Source organism: Cervus canadensis, chromosome 14 (assembly GCF_019320065.1).
Source record: "Cervus canadensis isolate Bull #8, Minnesota chromosome 14, ASM1932006v1, whole genome shotgun sequence".
In the NCBI taxonomy this organism is placed as follows: Eukaryota; Metazoa; Chordata; class Mammalia; order Artiodactyla; family Cervidae; genus Cervus; species Cervus canadensis.
The window spans coordinates 9,660,563-9,668,075 of record NC_057399.1 but is presented as its reverse complement, the minus strand read 5'-3'; the positions used below and the strand labels follow the sequence as shown (position 1 = coordinate 9,668,075).

General features: G+C 43.5%; 1 non-coding gene across 1 annotated transcript; it reads left to right on the top strand.

Moving 5' to 3' along the window:
• Positions 1-3,713: 3,713 nt before the first annotated feature.
• On the top strand, positions 3,714-3,820 carry LOC122453439. The gene has a single exon (XR_006273062.1). It is a non-coding gene; the product is annotated as a U6 spliceosomal RNA (small nuclear RNA).
• The last annotated feature ends 3,693 nt before the right edge of the window (positions 3,821-7,513 follow it).

The window sequence follows — 7,513 nt, the reverse complement described above, 5'->3', positions numbered from 1 at the left end:
TTTCTATGTAAAATTTTCATAATTAACATTCTTACTAGCTACTTACTATTCCAGAGTGGTGTCAAGCCGTAATCATTTTCTTACTGTTGAACTTTAGGTTTTGTGTACTTTTGTTAGTCTGATTGATAATAGTAAATCTTTTATGTCTCTGGTATAATTACTTTAGGGTAGATAGATGCCCAGGAGTGAGACAAGGGCTCAAAATGGATGAATAGTTTCATGTATTATGTACCTACAACAAGGTGCCTTCTCCAAACGTCCCCGTTCACATCATCACCAGCAACGTACACATGAACTCTGCCCCAGGTCTTTACACTCTGCTTCCCCCTGTGGTTTCCCCCAGATCCATGTGTGTCAAATGAAACTGTCGTACATCAGAGTTGACCACAACTTTTTGCTATTTCTCCCATTTTGAGGTGGAATCTTATTCTACCCCACCTTGAACCTGGGCTAGACTTACTGATTATCTGACCCATAGTATGTGACTGAAGTGATGTTCTAGAATTTCCAGCTAGTGTGCAAGAAGTCTAGGTCTCTGAATGCTTGCTCTGGGCAATGCCAGCTACCATGTTAGAGCTCTAACTTGCTGAGGGGACTGCGGGGCTAGAGAGGCCTGGTGGAGCAGCTGTGGTCAAGAGACCCAACCCAGTCCAGCCTGCCAGCCTCCCCAGGCGTCAAGCATGGGAGGGAACTTCTGAATCCTCTAGACTCATTTGCCAGCTGTGTACCACAGATGCCCTCAGATGCCATGAAGAGCCTTGCCTGAATTCCCGACTCAAAACCGTGAAATACAATAAAGCAGTTCTTATTTTAAGCTGCTAAATGTTAGGGTAGTTTGTTATGCAACAATAGAGACTGGAACAGGTGCCTTTTTGCCCTCCCCAGTATTTTTCTTGTGTTAAGAACTATGTTCCTTAGGTTTAAATTTCCAGTTTGCATTTTTCCAGCGATTTGGATTTGTGGGGTTTTATTCACCTTTGTGGAGAAGGAAATGGCAGCCCACTCCAGTGTTCTTGCCTGGAGAATCCCAGGGATGGGGGAGCTGCCGTCTATGGGGTCCCTGGTGGGCTGCCGTCTATGGGGTCGCACAGAGTCGGACACGACTGATGCGACTTAGCAGCAGCAGCCGCAGCATTCACCTTTGTGGGCTTCCCAGGTGGCTCAGTGGGTAAAGAATCCACCTGCAATGCAGGAAATGCAGGAGTTTGACCCCTGGGTCAGGAAGATCCCCTTGAGGAGGGAATGGCAACCCACTCCAGTATTCTTGCCTGGAGAATCCCATGGACGGAAGAGCCTGGTGGGTAAAAGTCCACAGGGTCGCACAGAGTCAGACACGACTGAAGCGACTGAGCTCACACACACGTTCACTTTTGTAAATTGACCTTGTTTTGCCCCCGAGTAGAACTTTGACTCTGGATTCACATTTATATATTGTGTCTGGGACCCTGCATGTCCCAGCCCCCTGCCCCCCAGCTCACTGGGACATGAGTGGCTCCTGCCAAGGAGATTTCTACCTGAATGACCTGGATGACCCGGAGTTTCCTTCCAATTCTTCCATGATTCTAAGTGTCCTGGATGGTGGAGGGAGAAAATGAGATTTGTTTTCTAAACCCAACACCCATATCCACTGGATCATGGCATATCAAGTGCTGCAGATGACACAAGAACTGTAGTTAGACATACGCATCATTTCAGTGTTCCTTTACAAGAAGGAACTTGTAAGCTTACACGCTTACAAGAAGCCCCTTGTAAGTGGATCCATAACAACCTGAAAACATAGAAATAGAACTTTTAAACCCTGAACAGTTTCTGCAGTAATGTAATTTGGACTCTTTTGTGTCTTAAACAAGACTATATTTTTACATATGCTTTTTGCATATATTTTATATTTATTTCATAAAACATGAAGCTATTATAACACAGTATTTGGGCAATAAGATGGGCAGTTTCTCAAATTACCCCCCAGTCTCTACTAATGATATTTCTTCCTACTTAAAGCATTAATAATAGCATTGATTGCCTTCTTTTTTTTTTTTTAGGGATTGAACTCCTTTTTTTTTTTTAAAGAAGAGATATAATACTAACAGAGAAATTTGAAAACAAGGTAAAAAAAATCCATTAGGCTACCATACTGACACAGTGACAAGTACATTTTTATGCTCCCTGCTTGTTTTTATAAATCGTGTGTGCAAGTACTTTCCAGACCATGTTTTAACTTAATACTTTATCATAAGTATTTTCTTTGATCCTTCATAAACTTCATACCATCATATTTAATGGTTATAGAATATTTCTTCAAGGCTTATACCCTAATTTATTTTACCATCCTCTCTCCCCTTTTTGAATATTTGGGCTGCTTCCAGTTTTTCACTAAGCAACTCTTTGATGAGTATTTTTCTGTATATGGCTTTTTCCATATTTCAGGGTATTTTCTTAGGCTAGATTCCCAGAAGGGGATTATGGAGTCAGAGTGTATGAACATTTTTTATGGCTTCAAAGCATCTTTTGAAGAAGGTAGGTGTTCTATTTCATGAGGTTCACAAACATAAAAGAGGAAACTTGGCTTCAAAAAAATCCCTTGTAACACACGTATGTAAAAATTTGGGCAAAGAGCTGTTTTAATAGTTTTTTAAGTTATTAAAGCTTGCCCTTTTAAATTTAAAAAAGTTACTTTTGATTCTATTTGTTTTTGATGACAGTCTTTGCTAAGATGTTTTACACTTCTGAGCTTTTCTGAAAAGACCCCACAGAGCACAATTTAACCTTTTCTTGATGACTCACGTGGTCAGTATCACCATCAGCTGTTTCCCTGGGCTGAACACCCGAGGACTTTCAGGAATTTTTCAGGTGGAGAGGCTACTGCTCTCCTTCACAAAACAGCCAGAGACCAGGAAAGCTTCTGGAAATCTACCCCCATCTCTAGTTTCACAGCTCTGCATCTGAGCTGCTGGCTACTTGCAGTGAGCTGCCTTCTCAAACACAGACTTGTCTGGCCAAAGATGCCAATGGCTGCTCTGATCTCTCCTCTTCACTCACAGGCCACAGGCAGTCATTGGGATTGGTCTGAAAGATCTGCTCCCATCAGACAGCAAGCTACCCACATCAGCAATTGTCCCTCTTGGCAAATACTATTTATGAAGCGCAAATACTGAGGTGGTGAAAACTGCAGGTTAGGATTTCCCTGGACTCACTGTTGGAAACTTCCATCTCCCACTGAAGTCCCGTGAGACTCCTGCAACTCCCCACGTGAAGGTGAAAAACTGCCAGTTGTCTTTCTGTGTCTCTTCTGGATAACGAGGTAGGTGAGCGGAGTTCTGAATAAAGCCTGGGTGCTTTACTGAGGTGGTAGAGACCGTGAAACGTGAATGGAATATTCATGGGAGGCCACAAGACTCAAGTTCAAGTTCCAGCTCTGCCCTTCACTAGCCTACTGGCCCTGAGAGAGTCAGTTACTTAACCCTTCTGAGCTTCAGTTTTCTCATCTCTGAACGGGATAATAAGATGTGCCCTGTCACCTCCAGGCTTATTGTGATGATAACATGAGATAAGTGGTAAGAAGTTATGAAGGCCCCTACCTATGTGGGTCATCATAACCTTGTTCAGATTGTAAGAATACAGACTACTCAGGCCAATGCAAGCGAACATTTCACTTTGTCAGCTTTCTGGTAGGGAAACGTATGACATTTCATGTGTCATTAAGAATATGGGCCCGGGTGCTCACTTCGGCAGCACATATACTAAAATTGGAAGGATACGGAGAAGATTAGCATGGCCCCTCTGCAAGGATGACACGCAAATTCGTGAAGCGTTCCATATTTTTTACAATATTGTAAAGTAATTAGCCTCCAACTAATAAAAATAAATAAAAAAAAGAAAAGAAGAAAGTTGATCAGTAATTCATGGCTACTTTAGCAATAAAGTCTCCTAAATTAAAAAAATAAATAAATAAAAAGTATTTAAATTAAAAAAAAAAAAAAAGAAGGTGAGCCCGGGCAGTGCTGGCATCCCCAGAGCATGGAGTGGGTGAGGTGAGGGTTTGAGGAGTTGTCTGAATCCTTGCTGGCACTGGGTGCCACAGAGAGAGTGTGATACTCTTCTCAAGGTTCTGCACGTGAGAACACCAAGTCGCAAAACCCAGGAAACAGGAAAAGTATAAACCAATATAGGAAGGGACTGTCCATGGAGAAGAAAGGGGAGGGCCACATTTTCTGAAAATGGTACCATTTAAAGTAATATGTTAATATGATGGTTGTTACGAGTGCAGTAAAATATTAGAGGAAGCAGCTGGAAGAGGGGCTCAGCCTACGATTGACTTCAGTGGTTAGCAGATGTCAACGGGGAGCCGAGGGTCCCACTGTCAGCGTCACAGCCCCACCCCTTGAGCCTGACCTTGCCCTGGGCTGCCCAGGTGGCATCTACGCTTGTACTTTTCCTTCCATTTTAGAGCCTGGCCTTCTTGCACACCGTGGCAGGGCAGGCTGGCATCGAGTTGGAGAACCAGGTTGACCTCTGCCATAGGCGCCAGGTTGTAGTTCAGAGAAGGGGAGAAGAACTGTCTTAAAGCCTTTCAGCTGAATTCAGGGTCCTCAGCCCTACAGCCAACTCCTCCCTCCGTGGCTAGTTCCACTGTCCACTGTGATGCAAGAGCCTTTTCATTGTTGGACCCATTTGCTCCCACTGTGGGAAAATGCAAAACACATGGGCCTCTTAGCTCACAGCAGGGTCCTGTGAAAACCACAGGCCTCAACAATGGACAATTGTCTGTCTCTCTTTAGGCATCTCTTCGGGAGACAAAGCACGACAAGCTGAGCCCATCAGAAGTCACTGGGGATTTCACTTTAGCTCTGAAATTTCCCATGTCAAGTAGTGTGGGTGGAGCAAGCAAATGATTCTTACAGTGAGAGTCATTCCATATTCTACTGCTGCTGCTGATCACAGTTTTGACAGGTCACATCCTAAAATGAGTTTTGGCCCATTTGGAGGTCATGAAATCTATGTGGTAAGGTGTTTTTTGGTTTTTTGGGGTTTTTTTTTTTGGTAGGTTTTGACCAGCCTCTCTCTGTCTTTTTAATTCAATGGAATAGTACAGAACAGAGTAGAAAATACCCAAGTTCATACATGTAATAAGGGCAAATACTGTGCCCTGAAACTTTAGTTTCAGAAGGGTGTGTTTATGGGACTGTGAGACCAAGTGTCTTGATCGAAAAAATTTGGAAGTCACGATCTACTAGCATTTCACAGTCAGTAATTTTGCAGGGCTATTTTTCGCTGGTGTTATATAGATTGTCTCTGGTATTGTAGAACTCAGCATCCCTGGCCCCTGCCTGCCAAATGCCAGCGGCATCCTCATTCAATGACAAAAGAAACTTCCCTATTTGGACGTTTCCAAACACTAGGTGCAACTGACCAAATACTTGAACCTGTAGAGTTGTGGAAAGAGGGAGACACAACCTACTGCTGATTTAAGACCTCTCCTGCAGATCTGCAGTCAAGGCCAGCAGAGCCAGGGTGGGAGGGACATAAAGGAGGAGAGACAGAAGCTGGGGATTTTGGAAGCCGCACCACTTACTGGCCACTCTCAAAAGGAAAGTGTGGTCTTGCCATCTGGGTTCATCAGTCTTCAGTCAGTGATAAAACCCTGTTACTTTCGACGGATTTCAAGTCCTGCCCTCTCTGACTTATCACAGAGACCTATTTATCAACGCTCATCCTCCTTCAGATAAAAATAGCAGGTAACTTGAATGATTCCATATTCATGACACCCTTCTTTACAGATACTGGGGAAAGGACAGTTATTATCTGGTGTTTGGGGTTGGGTGGAAAATAGGTAGCCCCCAGGGGAGAGATGTGCCAACACATCCTCTCCAACAGGTTTCCTTCTCCAGCCAAATGGCAGGCAGGGGACCCCCTGGTTCCATTATTTCTTTAAATTTGCACAGCAGAGATGGATTTGATAGGACTTGGGATCAGGTGCAAGGCCCCTTCCATTCTGGGCTGCTTTGTTTCCAAAGCCTTGGCCTTAACAATGCAGGACCTCTTGCTCTATCAAGGGCGTGGCAAGCGGGGAAACTCTTCCAAGAGAGGCTGTGGCAGCCTGTCTGAGCTGGAAACTGCAAACGCATCATTGTAGGGGGTTATATTCTTGCTTGTCTTAAAGCAAGAAATGTCAAGATAGAGGTCAGAAACCAGGTGTTATAAGAAATAAAAAAAAAAAAAAAGAAATGTAGATGCGAATTTTAGGCCAATGGATATGAAATCTCAGTATGCATAAGATGGACCAGAGGAGCTTCTGAAAATTCAAATCCCTGGTTCTACCTACAGACATTTTGATTTGGTAGGTGTTGAGTAGAGACTCAGAAGCTATACTTTTAATATTTTCTCCACGAAATGATTCTGATGCACGTGGGTCACAGGTTAGGAAACACTGGTCTAGACTGAGGCTGACTGATGCTGATTGGCAGAATGACTAACTTTTATCCTTTAAGGGTCTGCCCTATCTTGATTATCTCATTTGCTCACTTACCATCATTATGGAATGTGGAACCACCAAGAAATCTCCCCCAAATTACCTGAGTTTCTCTCTGTCCCCAATAAGGTAGTCACTGGTAATACTTCTCATGGTAAGCAGGGTTCTTATCCCCACAAATACAGCCACACTTCTCTTTGTCTGCTGGCTCTCTGGCGAGAACAACTTAAAATGGCCAGGTGGTACTCTCAGCTTCAAGTGGCCTTACTATATTTCTTGGAAGAATTCTTCCCCTGAAAATCAGCACCTTTACCTCAAAAGAGTCTAGGGTTTCAGTGGATCACTGGAAGAGGTAAAGGGCTCAATCCTAGTACTATCTCTTGATTCCCAGACCCAAGTATTCTAGCTCCTGGGGACACAGGCCCAATCAGTGACCATGAGTTCCATGTTCTGGAGCAGAGTGCCATAACACTGCACTCTATCACACCTAAGCTGATGCCTTAGCTGAGCTTTAATAGGCCCGTCCACCATTGTGTTAAGTTAGCTGCTTCTTGTGATGTGGTGAAGCTAAAACCAATGGATCCCTTGGTCATTCATCCATTTTCACACCTCTCTTGCCATAAAACGGGTCCCTTAATTTGAGACAGTGTTATATGAGACACCACATTGATATATCAAGCATTCTGCTACTCTGAGTGATGGTGCTGGCAAAGGTACTTGGTCAGGGAAGGCAAACCCATATCCAGAAAGGTATCAAGAAGCTTGCACAAGCCTCTTAGCCTCATCTACCAGAGGACAGAAAGAAGAAGGAAGAAGAATTGCAATTCTGTAGCCCACAGAATGAAAACCACAATCATAAAAGTTAATCAAAGTGAAAAGGCAGAGGATTATATTCCAGATGAAGGAACAAGATAAAACCCCCAGAAAAACAAATAAATGAAGTGGAGACAGGCAACCTTCCAGAAATAGAAGTCAGAAAATGACAGTGAAGATGACCAGGATCTTGGAAAAAGAATGGAGAAGATGCAAGAAATGTTTACTGAAGAC